The sequence below is a fragment of the Martes martes genome (assembly GCF_963455335.1).
Source record: "Martes martes genome assembly, chromosome: 2".
Lineage (NCBI taxonomy): Eukaryota > Metazoa > Chordata > Mammalia > Carnivora > Mustelidae > Martes > Martes martes.
Genome location: NC_137889.1, coordinates 108,232,862 through 108,252,436, shown reverse-complemented (window position 1 = coordinate 108,252,436; position 19,575 = coordinate 108,232,862). Strand labels below are relative to the sequence as shown.

The window sequence follows — 19,575 nt, the reverse complement described above, 5'->3', positions numbered from 1 at the left end:
TATTTATTTATTTGACAGACAGAGATCACAAGCAGGCAGAGAGGCAGGCAGAGAGAGAGGAAGGGAAGCAGGCTCCCTGCTGAGCAGAGAGCCCGATGCGGGGCTCGATCCCAGGACCCTGGGATCATGACCTGAGCCGAAGGCAGAGGCTTTAACCCACTGAGCCACCCAGGTGCCCCGGAAATAAAATATTTTAAAACAGCACCTTTTTTTTTTTTTTTTGCAAAATTTCACCAATAAACCCTTTAATGATTTATTCTAGTCTTGACTTAAGTCTATAAAATTAAGTCTATATTTTGCAGGATTTATCTTTTTGCTTATTTTTTCTTCTATTACTTCTACTTTTCACATTACTGAAAAAATATCTGAATGGTTTGATAATTTCTGTGGCCAATGCTCAGTATTGAGCATTTAGATTCCCAAAGTTTTCACTTGTAGTTTCTTCACTTTTTTGGTATTTTATGCTACCAATATGTATACTAATTTTTAATCAAAATATCTGTATACTTTTCTGTTTGAGAGAGAGTTAGCAGCTAAGTAGGAACGGGTTGCTTCTGCTTTCTTCTATCAACTATTAATGTTTCACTCTCAGTTGACTAAAAATATCTATTTTTTTAATTGTTCTTTTTCTGATTCTAACTAAAAATGTTCTTTGTGCCCTTAGTTTTCTTCCCCCAAAGTTAATGGGATCATAGTGCCCCTGACACAAATTTATATGCTCCATGCCATTTTCGTGTATTAATTCTGAGTTTGACTTTTCCTTCCTTTTTTCTTTCTTTCCTTACATTTAACTATGTTCACCATAACAAAGGAAAACTTACAAAGAATAGGAGCGTGGAAGGGAAATTAAGAGCGTAATAATTCACAAATTGGATAATGATGCCTTGGAAAAGCTGACTGTGGTAGTTCCTTTGAAAATACATTTTTTTCCTTAGTCACATTTTTTGTGCCATTTTCCAATATTTAATAATTTCCCCATTTCGTAGGTCAAGAAATACAGATAATTGTGCTAATGTTATGAAGCTTCATCCCAGTCCTGGAAAATGATAAATTATTCTTCCTCACTTTTGTGTTCCATAATTACTAATATCCCTTATCACACGAGGAGAAAGGTTGACAGTGCCTTATGTGTAAATAAGTAATTTAAATTCAATAATGATATGATAGACACACATCTTGTAATTTTTTAGCCACATATGGGAATCATAAAACTTATAGCTGATGAAGTGGCAGAACTGGCTACTTATCTGAGTAAACCAGATGCCACTTGGTTCTTAAAACGTAAACTTTATTCTTTGTGGTGCTGAAATTGGAGACCCCTTGAAGAGAAAAATTAGACCTATGAAATATGTTTGTGTTTTGGAGGGTGGACTATTGCTTTCAGATCATCTAAGACATCAGAGAAATATTCATCACTTCATGTGCTCAAACATAGAACACGGTTATTCCTGGTTGCATTTTTTTCCTTTTTTATTACTGACAAATAAGGCAAACATTTCATTAAATGTTTATTAAATTAAAAGACCATGTTACATTTTGAATTAATTCTTGTGATCATAGGAAGAAAAAAATCTGGCTTCTGTTATATATAGCAAATTCCTTTGATATCTGGCATATTAAGTACATTTAAATAGAGAATTGACCTTATCAGAAATTACAGCTACAGCTTGTTATGAGCCTTTTTTCAGTAACTTTCAGTAACTTTCCAAGACAACCTAATATCTACTCTTAACATTCTTGGCTCACATATTATTATCTAGATATTGGAAACTGGGAGATAAAGAAGATTGAGGTAAAAATGTTTGCATACGATCAGTGTTGATGTTTCTACTAAATTGCATGTGCAAGTAAATACCACTTTTAAAAATTAAATATAATAAGCATTATAGTATGTTACAACTTAAGATGAAAAGTATACTGTATTTCATTAAATAACGTTATCATCAACCAGAGCCAGGAAATTAAAACCAAAAGCTAGAAGTTCATATTATGATTTCCAATATCCATTTCATTATAAAGTTTAGATCTAATTTCACAGAAGTCAGGAAATTCTATTCTGAGATTCCCAAAGAACCCATAACTCTCACATAGATTACAACAGCCTCTTTCATTAGGACCTCAAATCATGGGACTCCTCCCAAATGGATCCATCACTATGGGATGCAGAGCTTCCTTTTAAAAAAGGCATTACATCTTGTTCTGTTTTTCCTCCTAGAGGTCCTGTATAACAATCACATTTTGAAAGTTTTATGATTTAAGAATCAGTGCTCTGAATTACAACATGTGATTGAGGCAAAGAGAATTTGTAACCCTTTCTTTAAACGCTAATACAACAAAATAAAGTTCCGTCAGTCAACTAACTGTTATTATTTCCTTTCTGAAGAAAACCTTTCTATACTAGTCTTGTTTCTTTTTTTTTTAATTTTTATTTTAATTTTTTTTTATAAACATATAATGTATTTTTATTCCCAGGGGTACAGGTCTATGAATCGCCAGGTTTACACACTTCACAGCACTCACTATAGCACATACCCTCCCCAATGTCTATAACCCCACCCCGCTCTCCCAACCCCCCTCTCCCCAGCAATCCTCAGTTTGTTTTGTGAGATTAAGAGTCACTTATGGTTTGTCTCCCTCCCAATCCCATCTTGTTTCATTTATTCTTCTCCTACCCCCCTAACCCCCATGTTGCATCTCTACTTCCTCATATCAGGGAGATCATATGATAGTTGTCTTTCTCCGATTGACTTATTTCACTAAGCATGATACCCTCTAGTTCCATCCACGTTGTTGCAAATGGCAAGATTTCATTTCTTTTGATGGCTGCATAGTATTCCATTGTGTGTATATACCACATCTTCTTTATCCATTCATCTGTTGATGGACATCTAGGTTCTTTCCATAGTTTGGCTATTGTAGACATTGCTGCTATAAACGTTCAGGTGCACGTGCCCCTTCGGATCACTACGTTTGTATCTTTAGGGTAAATACCCAGTAGGGCAATTGCTGGGTCATAGGGTAGCTCTATTTTCAACTTCTTGAGGAGCCCCCATACTGCTTTCCACAGTGGTTGCACCAGCTTGCGCTCCCACTAACAGTGTAGGAGGGTTCCCCTCTCTCTGCATCCTTGCCAGCATCTGTCATTTCCTGACTTGTTAATTTTAGCCATTCTGACTGGTGTGAGGTGATATCTCATTGTGGTTTTGATTTGTATTTTCCTGATGCTGAGTGATGTGGAGCACTTTTTCATGTGTCTGTTGGCCATCTGGATGTCTTTGCAGAAATGTCTGTTCATGTCTTCTGCCCATCTCTTGATTGGATTATTTGTTCTTTGGGTGTTGAGTTTGCTAAGTTCTTTATAGATTCTGGACACTAGTCCTTTATCTGATATGTCGTTTGCACATATCTTCTCCCATTCTGTCAGTTGTCTTTTAGTTTTGTTAACTGTTTCCTTTGCTGTGCAAAAGCTTTTGATCTTGATGAAATCCCAATAGTTCATTTTTGCCCTTGCTTCCATTGCCTTTGGCGATGTTCCTAGGAAGACGTTGCTGCGGCTGAGGTCGAAGAGGTTGCTGCCTGTGTTCTCCTCAAGGCTTTTGATGGATTCTTTCTCACATTGAGGTCGTTCATCCATTTTGAGTCTATTTTTGCGTGTGGTATAAGGAAATGGTCCACTTTCATTTTTCTGCATGTGGCTGTCCAATTTTCCCAACACCATTTATTGAAGAGGCTGTCTTTTTTCCAATGGACATTTTTTCCTGCTTTGTCAAAAATTAGTTGACCATAGAGTTGAGGGTCTACTTCTGGGCTCTCTATTCTGTTCCATTGATATATATGTCTGTTTTTGTGCCAGTACCATACTGTCTTGATGATGACAGCTTTGTAATAGAGCTTGAAGTCCAGAATTGTGATGCCACCAACTTTGGCTTTCTTTTTCAATATTCCTTTGGCTATTCGAGGTCTTTTCTGGTCCATATAAATTTTAGGATTGTTTGTTCCATTTCTTTGAAAAAAATGGGTGGGATTTTGATAGGGATTGCATTAAATGTGTATATTGCTTTAGGTAGCATAGACATTTTCACAATATTTATTCTTCCAATCCAGGAGCATGGAACATTTTTCCATTTCTTTGTGTCTTCCTCAATTTCTTTCATGAGTACTTTATAGTTTTCTGAGTATAGATTATAGATTCTTTGCCTCTTTGGTTAGGTTTTGGTTTATTCCTAGGTATCTTATAGTTTTGGGTGCAATCGTAAAGGGGATAGACTCCTTAATTTCTCTTTCTTCTTTCTTGTTGTTGGTGTAGAGAAATGCAACTGATTTCTGTGCATTGATTTTATATCCTGACACTTTACTAAATTCCTGTACAGGTTCTAGCAGTTTTGGAGTGGAGTCTTTTGGGTTTTCCACATATAGTATCATATCATCTGCGAAGAGTGATAGTTTGACTTCTTTGCCGATTTGGATGCCTTTAATTTCTTTTTGTTGTCTGATTGCTGAGGCTAGGACTTCCAGTACTATGTTGAAGAGCAGTGGTGATAATGGACATCCCTGCCGTGTTCCTGACCTTAGCGGAAAAGCTTTCAGTTTTTCTCCATTGAGAATGATATTTGCGGTGGGTTTTTCATAGATGGCTTTGATAATATTGAGGTATGTGCCCTCTATCCCTACACTTTGAAGAGTTTTGATCAGGAAGGGATGCTGTACTTTGTCAAATGCTTTTTCAGCATCTATTGAGAGTATCATATGGTTCTTGTTCTTTCTTTTATTAATGTGTTGTATCACATTGATGGATTTGCGGATGTTGAACCAACCTTGCAGTCCTGGAATAAATCCCACTTGGTCGTGGTGAATAATCCTTTTAATGTACTGTTGAATCCTATTGGCTAATATTTTGGTGAGAATTTTCGCATCTGTGTTCATTAAGGATATTGGTCTGTAATTCTCTTTTTCGATGGGATCCTTGTCTGGTTTTGGGATCAAGGTGATGCTGGCCTCATAAAATGAGTTTGGAAGTTTTCCTTCCATTTCTATTTTTTGGAACAGTTTCAGGAGAATAGGAATTAGTTCTTCTTTAAATGTTTGGTAGAATTCCCCTGGGAAGCCGTCTGGTCCTGGACTTTTGTTTGTTTGGAGATTTTTGATGACTGTTTCAATCTTCTTACTGGTTATGGGTCTGTTCAGGTTTTCTGTTTCTTCCTGGTTCAGTTGTGGTAGTTTATATGTCTCTAGGAATGCATCCATTTCTTCCAGATTGTCAATTTGTTGGCGTAGAGTTTCTCATAGTATGTTCTTATAATTGTTTGTATTTCTTGGGTGTTAGTTGTGATCTCTCCTCTTTCATTCATGATTTTATTTATTTGGGTCCTTTCTCTTTTCTTTTTGATAAGTCTGGCCAGGGGTTTATCAATCTTATTAATTCTTTCAAAGAACCAGCTCTTAGTTTCGTTGATTTGTTCTATTGTTTTTTTGGTTTCGATTTCATTGATTTCTGCTCTGATTTTTATGATTTCTCTTCTCCTGCTGGGTTTAGGCTTTCTTTGTTGTTCTTTCTCCAGCTCTTTTAGGTGTAGGGTTAGGTTGTGTATTTGAGACCTTTCTTGTTTCTTGAGAAAGGCTTGTGCTGCTATATATTTTCCTCTCAAGACTGCCTTTGCTATGTCCCACAGATTTTGAACCGTTGTGTTTTCATTATCATTTGTTTCCATGATTTTTTTCAATTCTTCCTTAATTTCCTGGTTGACCCATTCATTCTTTAGAAGGATGCTGTTTAGTCTCCATGTATTTGTGTTCTTTCCAAATTTCCTCTTGTGATTGAGTTCTAGCTTCAGAGCATTGTGGTCTGAAAATATGCAGGGAATGATCCCAATCTTTTGATACCGAGTGAGACCTGATTTATGACCCAGGATGTGGTCTATTCTGGAGAATGTTCCATGTGCACTAGAGATGAATGTATATTCTGTTGCTTTGGGATGAAATGTTCTGAATATATCTGTGATGTCCATCTGGTCCAGTGTGTCATTTAAGGCCTTTATTTCCTTGTTGATCTTTTGCTTGGATGATCTGTCCATTTCAGTGAGGGGAGTGTTAAAGTCCCCTACTATTATTGTATTACTGTTGATGTGTTTCTTTGATTTTGTTAATTGGTTTATATAGTTGGCTGCCCCCACATTAGGGGCATAGATATTTTAAATTGTTAGATCTTCTTGTTGGACAGACCCTTTGAGTATGATATAGTGTCCTTTCTCATCTCTTATTATAGTCTTTGGCTTAAAATCTAATTGATCTGATATAAGGATTGCCACCCCAGCTTTCTTCTGATGTCCGTTAGCATGGTACATTGTTTTCCACCCCCTCACTTTAAATCTGGAGGTGTCTTCGGGTCTAAAATGAGTTTCTTGTAGGCAACATATCGATGGGTTTTGTTTTTTTATCCATTCTGATACCCTGTGTCTTTTGATTGGGGCATTTAGCCCATTAACATTCAGGGTAACTATTGAGAGGTATGAATTTAGTGCCATTGTATTGTCTGTAAGGTGACTGTTACTGTATATTGTTTCTGTTCCTTTCTGATCTACTACTTTTAGGGTCTCTCTTTGCTTAGAGGACCCCTTTCAATATTTCCTGTAAGGCTGGTTTGGTGTTTGCAAATTCTTTCCGTTTTTGTTTGTCCTGGAAGCTTTTTATCTTTCCTTCTATTTTCAATGATAGCCTAGCTGGATATAGTATTCTTGGCTGCATGTTTTTCTCATTTAGTGCTCTGAATATATCATGCCAGTTCTTTCTGGCCTGCCAAGTCTCTGTGGATAAGTCTGCTGCCAATCTAATATTTTTACCATTGTATGTTATAGACTTCTTTTCCCGGGCTGCTTTCAGGATTTTCTCTTTGTCGCTAAGACTTGTAAATTTTACTATTAGGTGACGGGGTGTGGACCTATTCTTATTGATTTTGAGGGGGATTCTCTGCACCTCCTGGATTTTGATGCTTGTTTCCTTTGCCATATTAGGGAAATTCTCTCCAATAATTCTTTCCAATATACCTTCTGCTCCCCTCTCTCTTTCTTCTTCTTCTGGAATCCCAATTATTCTAATGTTGTTTCGTCTTATGGTGTCACTTATCTCTCCAATTCTCCCCTCGTGGTCCAGTAGCTGTTTGTCCCTCTTTTGCTCAGCTTCTTTATTCTCTGTCATTTGGTCTTCTATATCACTAACTCTTCCTTCTGCCTCATTTATCCTAGCAGTAAGAGCCTCCATTTTTGATTGCACCTCATTAATAGCTTTTTTTATTTCAACTTGGTTAGATTTTAGTTCTTTTATTTCTCCAGAAAGGGCTTTCATCTCTCCAGAGAGCGTTTCTCTAATATCTTCCATGCCTTTTTCGAGCCCAGCTAGAACCTTGAGAATCGTCATTCTGAACTCTAGATCTGACATATTACCAATGTCTGTATTGATTAGGTCCCTAGCCTTCAGTACTGCCTCTTGTTCTTTTATTTGTGGTGAGTTTTTCCGCCTTGTCATTTTGTCCAGATAAGCGTATATGAAGGAGCAAATAAAATACTAAAAGGATGGCAAAGACCCCAGAAAAATGCGCTTTAACCAAATCAGAAGAGACCCCAAATCATGGAGGGGAGAAAGGGGATAAGAAGAAGTTCAGAAAAAAAAAAAAAATTAAAAAAAGAAAACAAATAAAGAAAAAATATAAAAAAGAAAAAAATAGATGTATATTAGATAAACTAGTTAAAAACGTTAAAAAAGAAAAGGGTAAAAATTAAAAAAAATTTAGCAGAAGAAAAAAAAATTAAATTAAAAAAAAATTAAATTAACCGCAAGACTATAGAATCATGAGGAAAAAGCCATGAGTTCCATGCTTTGCTTTCTCCTCCTCTGTTATTCTGCTGCTGTCCTTGGTAGGTGAACTTGGTCTTGGCTGGATTTCTTGTTGATCTTCTGAGGGAGGGGCCCATTGTAGTGATTCTCTGTCTTTGCCTGAGGCGGAATTGCACGGCTCTTACCCGGGGCCGGGCTAAGTAATTGGCTCAGGTTCGCTTTTGGGAGCTTTTGTCCCCTGAAAGCTTTCTGTAGCATTCCGGAGGACGGGAATGAAAATGGCGGCTTCCCAATCCCCGGCCCGGAGGAGCCGAGAGCTCGGGGCCCCACTCCTCAGTGCACCCTCAGAGAAAAGAGCCCACTTACTCCAGTCTCCCTGTCCTCTGGCCGTGCTCCGAGCTCACCCAGCCTGCGACCGGTTCAAGGTAACCCCGAGCTGAGAGCTCACTCCTTGGCTCTGTCTCTGTAGCCGGCTTCCCCGGTCTAATACCTGCAAGCTCTATGACACTGACACCCCCCATCCTTCTGTGACCCTGCAGGACCTGGGGCCACGCTGACCCCGCGTGGAATTCACCCCAGTTTAGCCTCTGGAGCGATGTCCCTCAGTGGAGCAGACTTTTAAAAGTCCTGATTTAGTGCTCCGTTGCTCCACCGCTTGCCGGGAGCTGGCCCCTCCCTCCGTGGTCTATCTTCCCATCGCTTTGGATTCACTTCTCTGCCGGTCCTGCCTTTCAGAAAGTGGTCGATTTTTTGTTTCTAGAATTGCTGTTCTTCTTCTCTTCAATCTCCCATTGGATTTGTAGGTGTTTGCAATGGTTTGATAAGCTATCTAGCTGATCTCCTGCTACCTGATGTAGTCTCAGCCTGCTACTTCTCCGCCATCTTGACTCCATCCACTAGTCTTGTTTCTAATTCAACATTCAAAAGGGCTAGATCAGAGACCTTTAACTGGTGGTCTGTGGGCCACATCCTTCCTTCAAATGTATTTCTGTTTGGACTGTAAAATTTTTTCAAGTAAATTTAAATTGGTTACAAACATTTAATATCTGAAACATTCATTTAAAACAGAATACTTGGATTTCTGGCTTCTCTTTAAGGGTATTTAGATGGAGCAACCCTAAGGTTGCTTTCCTCTGAGGAAAAATCAATTGAGTCCTCATTGTTTCCTTTTAGCCCTAGACTGTCTCCTATTCATCCGAGTCTGCCCATTTCTTTTTGTCATAACCCTGTTCTTTTATCTATGTCGTCGGCCTGGTCCTTACAGTCAGTTGAGTTTACTCCATATGAGCAAGTGACATCAAAAAGAAGATAACTATAGGGCATTCAAACATGTTCTAAATTGCAATCGTTATTTTAGTCCGGTATGGAAACCTGCAAATTTTAGAGATGCTTTCAAGGCACAATCCAGGGAACAGCCCTTGGGAAAACACTAAAAATTAAAATGTAGACTAAAGGGGAACATTAGAGAACAGGACAAGTTAGGAAGATATCTAGAATAGGACTAGTGGAGGAAGGTATCTAGAGTAGTTTTATTTCAAGTAACATTACTCTCTGGTGAACTTGCCCAAGTACTCCATTATCCCAGAGGACTATGAGACATTTGCTGCGGGCTCAAATTTATTTATGGGAGATGATGACCTTCAGAGGTGGAGTAGGAAATACAACGGTAACTCTCCACCCATCGTACCTGAGCCCCATGGGACTCTCACCAGCTCTTTTACAGACTGGCTTGCAGCCATCTATCTCTTTTGTGGGAAGGAAAAAAGAGGCTGCCACCCAGGGAGCATGCCAAAGGAATTTTAGAGTCAACTCCATCTAATATAACTCAAAGGAAGTTTAGCAAATACTATCAAGCCAGACCCTAGATTTAGGAAACAACAGGACATTTCTGATTTTTCTTCCAAAATGAAGATTGCAAAAAAAGTTGAATTTTTCTCACAGGCTCTTGGTCAAATGCTTATTTTCCCTTCAGTACAAGGTGCTTTGTCTGCTAATGAATACTCCATTTTCTTGGCACTGTCCTTTCCTGAAACATGCTGTGCCTTGTCTCCCCAGTGTAGACTGCTTCCTTTCAGAAAACAGATAGAGTATATTTATGCTGAGTTGAGTCCTTCACTTGGCACCTTCAACTACAAAACACCTTGGTTTTTACGGAAGAATAAGTATAAAACATTGTATTGCACACCATCATGATGCTGTACCATCCTAGAGGGAGGACTCCTTGAAAATTAAAAGATTAGTCATTTGGGCTCTGTAATTCAGAATTTGTATGACAAATGCAAATTGCATGAAATTCAGAAGGGGTGGAATGTCAGCTTACTTTTGCACTTTTTTTTTTTTTTTAAGTGGATGTTGTTCAGCAAATTGTTATGCAGTGTTTGGTAATCAAATACTGTTTTGTTTTTTTTTTAAGGATTTTATTTATTTATTTGACAGAGATTGCAAGTAAGCAGAGAAGCAGGCAGAGAGAGAGGGGAAGCAGGCTTCCTGCTGAGCAGAGAGCCCGATGATGCTTCGGGGGCTCCATCCCAGACCCCTGGGATCATGACCTGAACTGAAGGCAGAGGCTTTAACCCACTGAGCCACCCAGGCGCCCCAATCAAATACTATTCTAAACAAGACTTCTGGAGGGTTTTTTTGTGTGTGTGTTTTTTTTTAAATTTCCTGAAAGACCAACATTTTCACAGGTCTTTTTTTTTAAAATAATTACTTGCAAAACATATGCTAATTATAATGTGTTTATTTATTCATTAAAACAATCAATTAAAAGATACAGATTAGATAGTAATTGGGGTAAATGATTAACATATAAAATTGAAGTCATATAAGTAAATATATCTTTCATTACTATAAACTTGTTTAAATTATATAATTCAGATCGCCCTTTGTTTAGACATGGCACTTGCCAAACTAGCCTATATTAACAAATTTTCTTGTTCAAAACCAAATTCATTGCCTTAATTTTTAATCTTACTCTTCTTTCTATAAGTTTTAATTCTGTTAAGGGAATCTTTGTCATCAAATTTGGAACAACCTCACAATCCTTTTTTGAAACCCTCAGAGTCAAATGTGTTTCAAAATTTAGTTGTTAGACATTAAAAGTTAATAGTACTCATACATTGCATATTGTGTGACACCCTTAGAGAGGACTGAGGCACCCTGAAATCAAACCATCAGTTTCTGCACTGAAACACATGTATGTGCACACTAAGAATTACTAGTGATCATAAATACCCTCACATCTGTTCAAATAAGTTTTTGCCACCAAATGAGTTTGCTGCCAACTTAGAAAACCTTTAATTAAACTTATGAAGAAATGTTATTTTCAGGGACTTTGGGTTTTGAAATTGCAGATAAGGGATCCTGAATTGTATTTTGATTTTTAGTCTATTCTTCTTAATTTTACCAGGTTGTCTCTCTCAAACTTACATAAGCCATGGCACCTTCATTTTGTAAATATCTCTGTGGCTTCCCATTACTTACTTCCCTCTTTGAGCTCCTTTGAAGACCTTGCCCATCTATACCTTATCAACTTCTCCAGGCTCTTCCCTAAAAAGTATATGCTTCACCCCAGCCAAACTCAACTTATCAGCCATCCCCACTTTCCTCCTCTTTGCTTACTGTACATCAGACTGGAATACCTTCTTCCCAAACCCAAGTCCACACCCCCACCCCAAATACCTTTGTCCTATTCATACTTCCTCCTGTGGCTGAAATCTCATCTTTTTAGGAGACTTATTCCATTTCCCAAACAGAATGTGTTTAAATAGCCTACTGCTTGCCCCTGTAATTACAGCACTAGTGTACTGTATTTTCTTTATAAATTGATATTCTTGTGATTACCTCCCCTCTCCACTAGATTTAAACCCCCACAGCTTTTTTTCACAGTAATTGGCATGTAGAACATACATGAATATTTTAGTTAATCTCACTCTCATTCTCATCAATTGGACCTCCCACAGCCATCGTTACTGCCCTTATCCTAACCTTCTCCAAATGGAGAATGGCACCTAGATCTCAAGGAAGTACCTAAAATAGGACCCAAACTTTGTATTCCAAGTGTATATTTGGTATCCCACTGGAAAAGAAAAATATATTTTCTCTTTGGTTTTAGTATTCACCAAATACTATACTTTGAGGAAGGAAAGGTATCAATGCCCTTAGAGAGTGACCAGACACTGAGGGTCCAGATGGCGTTTCTGTTCTGCAAGTCTCAACTTCTGTACTACTTCATCAGGGCAGTCCTGCCTGAGCAGCTGATTTGGGTTAGGTCACCTTCTGCGCACTCTCATAGTTTCTGTTTTGTTAGCAGTCATCATATTCACTTTTGGGGTATGATTTTCAAACCACAAACTCAGGTGAGTTAGCAATATGATTTAATTTTCCGTAACAATTTGATTTTTGAATCTGATTTGATTTCTGAATATGAATTCTACTTGATTTTTGAAACTGAGTCTTTCCTTCTCCTGAGCTGACAAAAAATACCAAACATCACTTTTCTTGGGATTTCCACACTTCCCCCTCCTTTGGGACTGATTCACACTTCTGAGGTCTTGTAGTGTCAACAGGTTTGGGGTGGAAATTGAGGGGCACCTGGTCTCCGGTCATCAGTCCACACAGTTTGCTGCTGAGAGGGCAGCATGGCTTGACTGACCAGCATGAGTCTTCACATATAGGTTGTCACTGCTGCAACTGTACGGCATGGGAAAATTTCTGCTACTTCTGTGCCATGCTTAATACAGGGGAATCTTTCGCAAGGCTGCCCGTGGTCCCCTGCATCTAGACGTGTCACATGGCCATTTTTCTTCAAGGTAGTGTTGCTTCTTGGAAGTGCCACTGGGAAAGAGGGCTTAGGCTCCCTCTGCTTTTGGGGATCACAGACCTATTTCCTTTCTTCCAGTTTGAGGGAGGGTCTTCCTAGATATTTCTGGTTTTTAGACATGTTGGTAGGCAAGTTTTATTTTCCACCCTGCCTCCTTATACCTCTTTTGAGGCAATAGCTTCTGAGGCAATAGCAGAGAGTTAACTAAGAACTTGACTGAGGGGCAAAGGAATAGGAAAAAATATAAGAGGAAAAGGGTGTGTGTGTGTGTGTGTGTGTGTGTGTACCTCAAAAGAGATCACAGCTGCATTTGTAATTTCTTGTTTAACATTTGCCTTTTTTGGTTATCCTCTAAGTTCCATGAAACCTGGGATGAGGCTTTCTACTCTCAATGTCCAAATATTGCCTTGTTTCTAATAGGATGCTCTTAAATTCTCCTTGATAAATGAATGAATACATGGGGAAGAAATTCAGAAACTCTGAAGGATTTATGGAAATTGTAATGATGAAGAGCATAGATGCTGGAGGAGATGGCCAGGGTGTGAATCTTGTTCCTCCACTTACAGTTCAGTGAGCAAAACCCTTAAACCTCTTCATGCCTCAAATGCCTCATGTGGCAAATGGTTGTTGCGAGGATTAAGAGTTAACATTTATAAAGCTCTTAGGATACTACCTGGCACATTGTATGTATCTTGTGAATGCTGACCACTATCATTATCATCATCATCATTGTTTATTATCTTTATTGTGAAGAACCTCTAAGACAGGACTGTTCTCTTGATATTCACTTCAGGAGAATCATTCTGATTTGGTGATAGCTAAATTTATATAAATAAAACTGACACGGCTTTATTTTTGTGCAGTCTCCTAGACAAAGCTGTTTTGTTTTTCTTCCATGTATCCTGTGTCTACATTTCTCTGTTTGCCTCAGGGCAAGAGAATACTTCTGTAGGAATCTTACCTCTTTTCACCGGCTCTTATCTTCTGCCAGCCTTTTTTTTTAGATAGCTGAGTTTTTATTTAATATATATATTCTATTTATTATATATATACTTTATATACATATAATATATATTTATTATATAATATATTATATATTATTTAATATATATTTAATATATATAATTTGAAATATGCATTTCAAATGATTTATTAAAAACTTGATATGTTATTAGTTTCTTTTTAAATTTATTTTATTTTATTTTCAGTGTTCCAAAATTCACTGTTTATGCACCACACCCAGTGCTCCATGCAATACCTGTCCTCCTTAATACCCACCACCAGGCTCACCCAACCCTCCACCCTCCTCCCCTCCAAAACCCTCAGTTTGTTTCTCAGAGTCCACAGTCTCTCATGGTTTGTCTCCCCCTCCGATTTCCCCCAACTCCCTTCTCCTCTCCATCTCCCCATGTCTTCCGCGTAAGTGAAACCATATGATAATTGACTCTCTCTACTTGACTTATTTCACTCAGCATAATCTCCTCCAGTCCTGTCCATGTTGATACAAAAGTTGGGTATTCACCCTTTCTGATGGAGGCATAATACTCCATAGTATACACGGACCATATAATTCCTTATCCATTCGTCCGTTGAAGGGCATCTTGGTTCTTTCCACAGTTTGGCGACTGTGGCCATTGCTGCTATGAACTCTGGGGTACAGATGGCCCTTCTTTTCACTACATCTGTATGTTTTAGGTAAATACCCAGTAGTGCAATTGCAGGGTCATAGGGTAGCTCTATTTTTAATTTCAACAGTTGTAAATATTTATGCCCCTAATACGGGAGCAGCCAACTACATAAGACAACTGTTAATCTGTTGGCCTTTCTTAGCTGTATATCTCTAGCAAACACTACAACAATCTGTGGAACGCCTTATGAGATCACACAAAACAAATGGAGCCTTTTTCAGTATGTGAAGTTTAGGAAGTTTTTCTTATACTTGACACTTGCCAGTGTTGAAATGTATCTGCCACTTTTCTGCTTATTCACGGACCTTTTGCAGTTTGTCTTTACTCAGCATTTTAGTAGTTATAGTATTTAATGACATTTGTCAATGTAGACATTGTATTGCTCTCTTTCTCTTCTAAATAATTTTCAAATGAAGATGTATTATTTATATATAAAAAGATAATTCCTGGAGTGACTAAGATTAACATTTATGATGGAACCCAATAGTGTGGAACTTGGAGTATCTATAAAAAGGAAAAGTTAACTTCTTGAGCCAATACTATTATTCAACTTAGTAAGCTAGTTTTTCCCATAACTAATATTTCCATAAGCCAATATTTTTCTATTAGTTATAAATTCTGATTTTCATAGGGTCATGGTATTTGGTTGTTCAAAGGATTCCATTAGTTTTTTAGCTTCATGTAGCTGATTTTTCTATTCAGACAGAGTATACCATCTACTGCAATATGAAATGATCTAGCAGCAAATTCTTTTCTCTTAATTTCTTTTCTTTCACTATTTTGCTTTCTAACAGTTCCTGCTGTTAAACTAAAGTTATTCTTTTACCTAAATATTTTTGCATGCTATTATAATGTTTCCCCATCTGGTCTCTCTTAGCTAGAAATTGTTTTATCAAATCCTAGGATATTCATCTTTATTTATGCTGTACACATACCGACTGTAATGTTTGTGCTGTAATGCATGATATATTTGAGACTAACAGAGTCGTGATACTATTTACATTATGGAGAAACTCAGGGATTTTCATTTCTCAGCATAACATATCTTTTATTCTAATTTAATTTGTTTATGGGGGTTCCTTGTCCACCTTTATAATTAAACTAATAGTTTAATTTTTCCTTCATACCTCTACAACCTCAGACATACTCCCCTGTGTGTATCAGTGAGCATCCACTGTTGGTGGCATTGGCCATTGTTAGCCTCTAGATTACCTCGCAGTACAACAGTGAGCAGAAGAATTCAGTTCATGTACATTTATTCATACAGTACAATTAATGATGCAGTTTTCATTAATTCGTTATTTTGAGTCACTGCTTATATAGAATTTTTGTGAGGTGAGTTAGTGTTCCTCCTGCCTCTACAATCACGTTTTTATTATTTCTTTGTAGTTGTTTCTTCCTCTGCTCATCCCTTAAACTGAAGTCTTTCCAAGAGTTGTTTTCTAAATCTGCTCTCTCTACAGCCTCTTTACATGACTTCAAGCAGCCCTAAGACTTTTGATTCCCACCTCTTTCCTGACTATTTTATTTGCATATCTAACTGCCATGCCTTGGCTGTTCATCGACATGTCAAATTCAATAGGTCCCTAACTGAATTCATTATCCATATCCACCTAACTGCCCCCAGAAAACCCATTCTTTTCTAATGTTTCCTCTACCATTCTCCATCACTCAGGCTAGAGACTAAGGAGCACTCACTGATTCTCCTTCTCCCTTCTGTTCTCAGCCAGACTACAAGTTTGAATCTTACCATCTTAATATCACTTGAAACTATGGATTTGTCCTTTCTGTAGTTCTAGGGCACAGTCCCTCAACTAGACTATTGTAACATTTTCCTAAATGGGCTCTCTGTCTTTTGTTTTCCTTTTGCTATACCAACTCCCAACCCCTCATTCACAGGGCTTGGGAAGTCTTCCAGGGTTCCTCAAACCTGTCATTAGGTACACTTTTATTTACTTTGTAGCCCTTCTTCTTCACCTAAATGACCATCCCTCCATATGATTACTGCCTGCTTATTTTTTCCTATTTCTCCACTAGATGTTGACCCCTGCGAGCTTGTAGTCGTGCTCACCATTCAGTCCCCATGCCTAGAACAGCAAATGCTACAGAGAAGGCACTCAATAAATACTTCTTATATATTGTTGGTATTTCTAATATTCAAACCGCAAAAGTAGAAAGAAATTATAAATACATAAACTGCATGATGACAAAGTCTGGAATTAGAAGTCATGGATTAAATTCCTGCCTCTAACATTGCCTTCTTGAATACTTTTGACAAAATACAAAGTTTTCTCACTATAATGTAATCATACAACACCATTGCTGAGTATACAATAAATAATAGCATCTTGAATTTATGGCTCCTAAGTAGTTAGAAGCATGTCTTATGAAATATTTATTTGTTCAGCCTTTTGTTGGGTTAGGTTTTCCTCTTTGCTTTTAGAAGGTAATGAAAGGACATAGAGGTCCTCCTGAAATGATATTAAAACATTGGTCCAAGGTGATAACCTACTTTTAAGAATGTCGGGAAGATTCGTAAAGTCTGAGTAGGCTCCCAAGAGGAAAATGTATTCTGTAAGGTAGTTTTACACTCTCATACATCCAATTTCTTAGGAATTCAAACTATTTGGGAGTCAAAATTTTACACATTATTTCCAGCATTTCAGCTTATTCCTGGACCCTTTCTCCATGTTTTTTCTGAAGACATATTCCCTCCCCCCACACCCAGTTGAACCATCTGTGTACCAGGCTAGTTTTCCAAGATGTAAAACCAAGTGAAATATGTCCACTCCATTTACTTAGAAAGGATTATGACTAATGATACCATGGAAAAAAATGGCGTAGTTAATGAAAAAGTGCACTCTGTGTGAACAGCCAGAGAAGACTAACTGTTTATGGCCACGTAAAGCCATGACTTAACAGTAAAGTATTCAGTGCCAGTACTTTTCAAGTTTATCCTCTGAGTACCTCGCATGGGTCAGTTCAGTATCTACCTGTAATCTATAGGTATCCCCTATGAAATGAGGTTCTCTACCACCAGCAAATGGTAAAATTTTTAAAAATTTTTATAAATCTTGCCTTCTACCCCGTAGTATGACAATGTTTGACTTACATTTTAAAAAGTTATTTAATATTTATCAAACTTGAAACTTAAGGAAGATGTGCCATATTTACTATTGTCTTCAATAGTAAATAACCTTTAACCACCACCCCCAACACTTGCATATACCCTTCAAGCATTGTCTAGGTTTGAAAAATATAGGGTCCTAGAATATTACAGCCCAGGCCATGGGATTTTTGTTAGAATTTAAGAGAATTCTTCCACATGTCTCTTTCTACTCTGTTGCATATAAACTTCTAAAGTCGTTTTTCCCAAGTCACTAATAAAATCTTTAAAGTGTAGCTCTAAGCACCTAATTGCTGGCATTTTCTACAGTTATGATGATTGAGGAATATAAAAATCAGCTTCCTCAAATAGAGATTTTCTCTTTGATGAAAAGGATCTGTCCAAGGAGAGAATTATGTTTCCACTTTCTTCTTTAGATTTCATTAACACTGGAAAACAAACTAAGAAATTAAAAACTAATGCTTTTTGTGAGCATTTAGAAAATATGATTAAACAGCAAGCTGGTCATGCTCAGATAGGAGTACGAGAAGTGACTTATTCATACATTCAAATTTCAGAACATTTGTAAGGCCTACCATGTGTGCTTTTAAAAGGCTTTTAATTTTAAATTATTTTTGTTAGATAATCCTGTTCAAAGTGACGTTATGATTTATCGCCACTAGTCAAGATTCTGATCCCTTGTAGACCTCTTGTTTGTATCTGTTTTTGTTCTTTGTTACATAAATATGAGATTTCTATATAAAATTCTGACTGTGTAATATGGGGCTAATGAGTCACAGATGGAAAGATGTTGGCACATTACCATCTAATAACATTTTAAACTCATATTCCATAGTAAAACAAAAGCAAATTGTACACATCTGTTTTCCAACTTGTAGCATTTCTGAATTTGGGTAGCTTCTATGTTTCAAGGACTTTTACTTTGGGAGAAGAAGAAGAGGATACAGGTCACCTCAAAATTACCCAGACACTTAATAGCCATATCAGAAAGGATCTGGCAAAACAGATAAGATTTCCTCTGCTTCGCTTCCTGAGAAGTCCCAGCTCTAAAGAATGAAACTAAAAGGCATTAGGGCTGAAGAGAGGTCTTCATACCACAAACATAATTTTATTGGTTCTTTTAAAAAGAAAAATATATCCTGATAAGGGGGAAATAAGGGAAAAAATATACCATGATTAATAAAATTAAAAAACTAGAAACTTACTGGCCTTCACTACAAATATCCTCAGAACAGAGTTGAGCGGAGGAGGGGAAGGGCAATGCGGAGGGAATGTCTAGGAAGCTTGCACACACCTGAGGCCATGTCAGCTGTGGTTGCTGTTCATTTTATTTGTATGTTAAACATGTTCCGTGGGGGGGGGGGGGGGGGAAATGGAATAAAAGGCTCCAATATCTCACATAGCTGGAAAAGAAATAGAACAAAGGCAAAAGTTCTCTCTCAGACCTACCCAATTGATAATGCCTGTGAAGACGAGTTAGTACAAGTTTGTGGATACGAGTCTCTAAAACACCTCTCCCCCCTTCTCCCTGGCTCAGGAATTCAAAACCACTTTTCTACTTCAAGGGGTTGTGTGAACTGTCAAGTTCTTTAGGAAAAGTTACGTGACAGAAGCGATTACTGCCGAGTGTGACCATAAATCCCTCTGACATGAAATACGCATGTTATAAGAGACAGATTTCCATCCACCACCTCTGCAGGAATTCCTGAAACAGGAAAGACCTGAGACTCATTGTATGACTGGAGAGGGAAATTTTGATAGGTGGGTGGTAAGACTATCTTTTGTGGGGAAGACTGCATTTATTCTGAGGAATCTTCCTGATCAGACAGCAAAATTCTGTTCACTGTTGTCTAAAAAAGAATTAATACGTGTATGTCCTGAGTTGTAAACAGAATTATCAATGGAGGGAAATCACGGTGTTGTTTTCATAACAGTGTCTGCAGTTATCTCCATATTGTGCTAACATTTTGTATGTAAGATTCCAGAAATGTTAAGAGTGTGTACACAGATCCCAGTGTAACTGCCACAACAGCAAGTTACAAGGAGTTCTCAGTCTGGCCTTTCCATTAAAGGAATGTTTGGCCTGGGGGCCTCGTGAGCGTGCCTGGTTT

The 19,575-nt window shown here is 37.7% G+C and overlaps 1 protein-coding gene across 1 annotated transcript in view; it reads left to right on the top strand.

The window, feature by feature from the left end:
- The window catches only part of COL25A1 (collagen type XXV alpha 1 chain), a gene marked incomplete at both ends in the record, with an annotated part of 459,205 nt that overhangs the window by 321,126 nt on the left and 118,504 nt on the right, over positions 1-19,575 (top strand). The gene's annotated exons all lie outside the window — the stretch shown is intronic.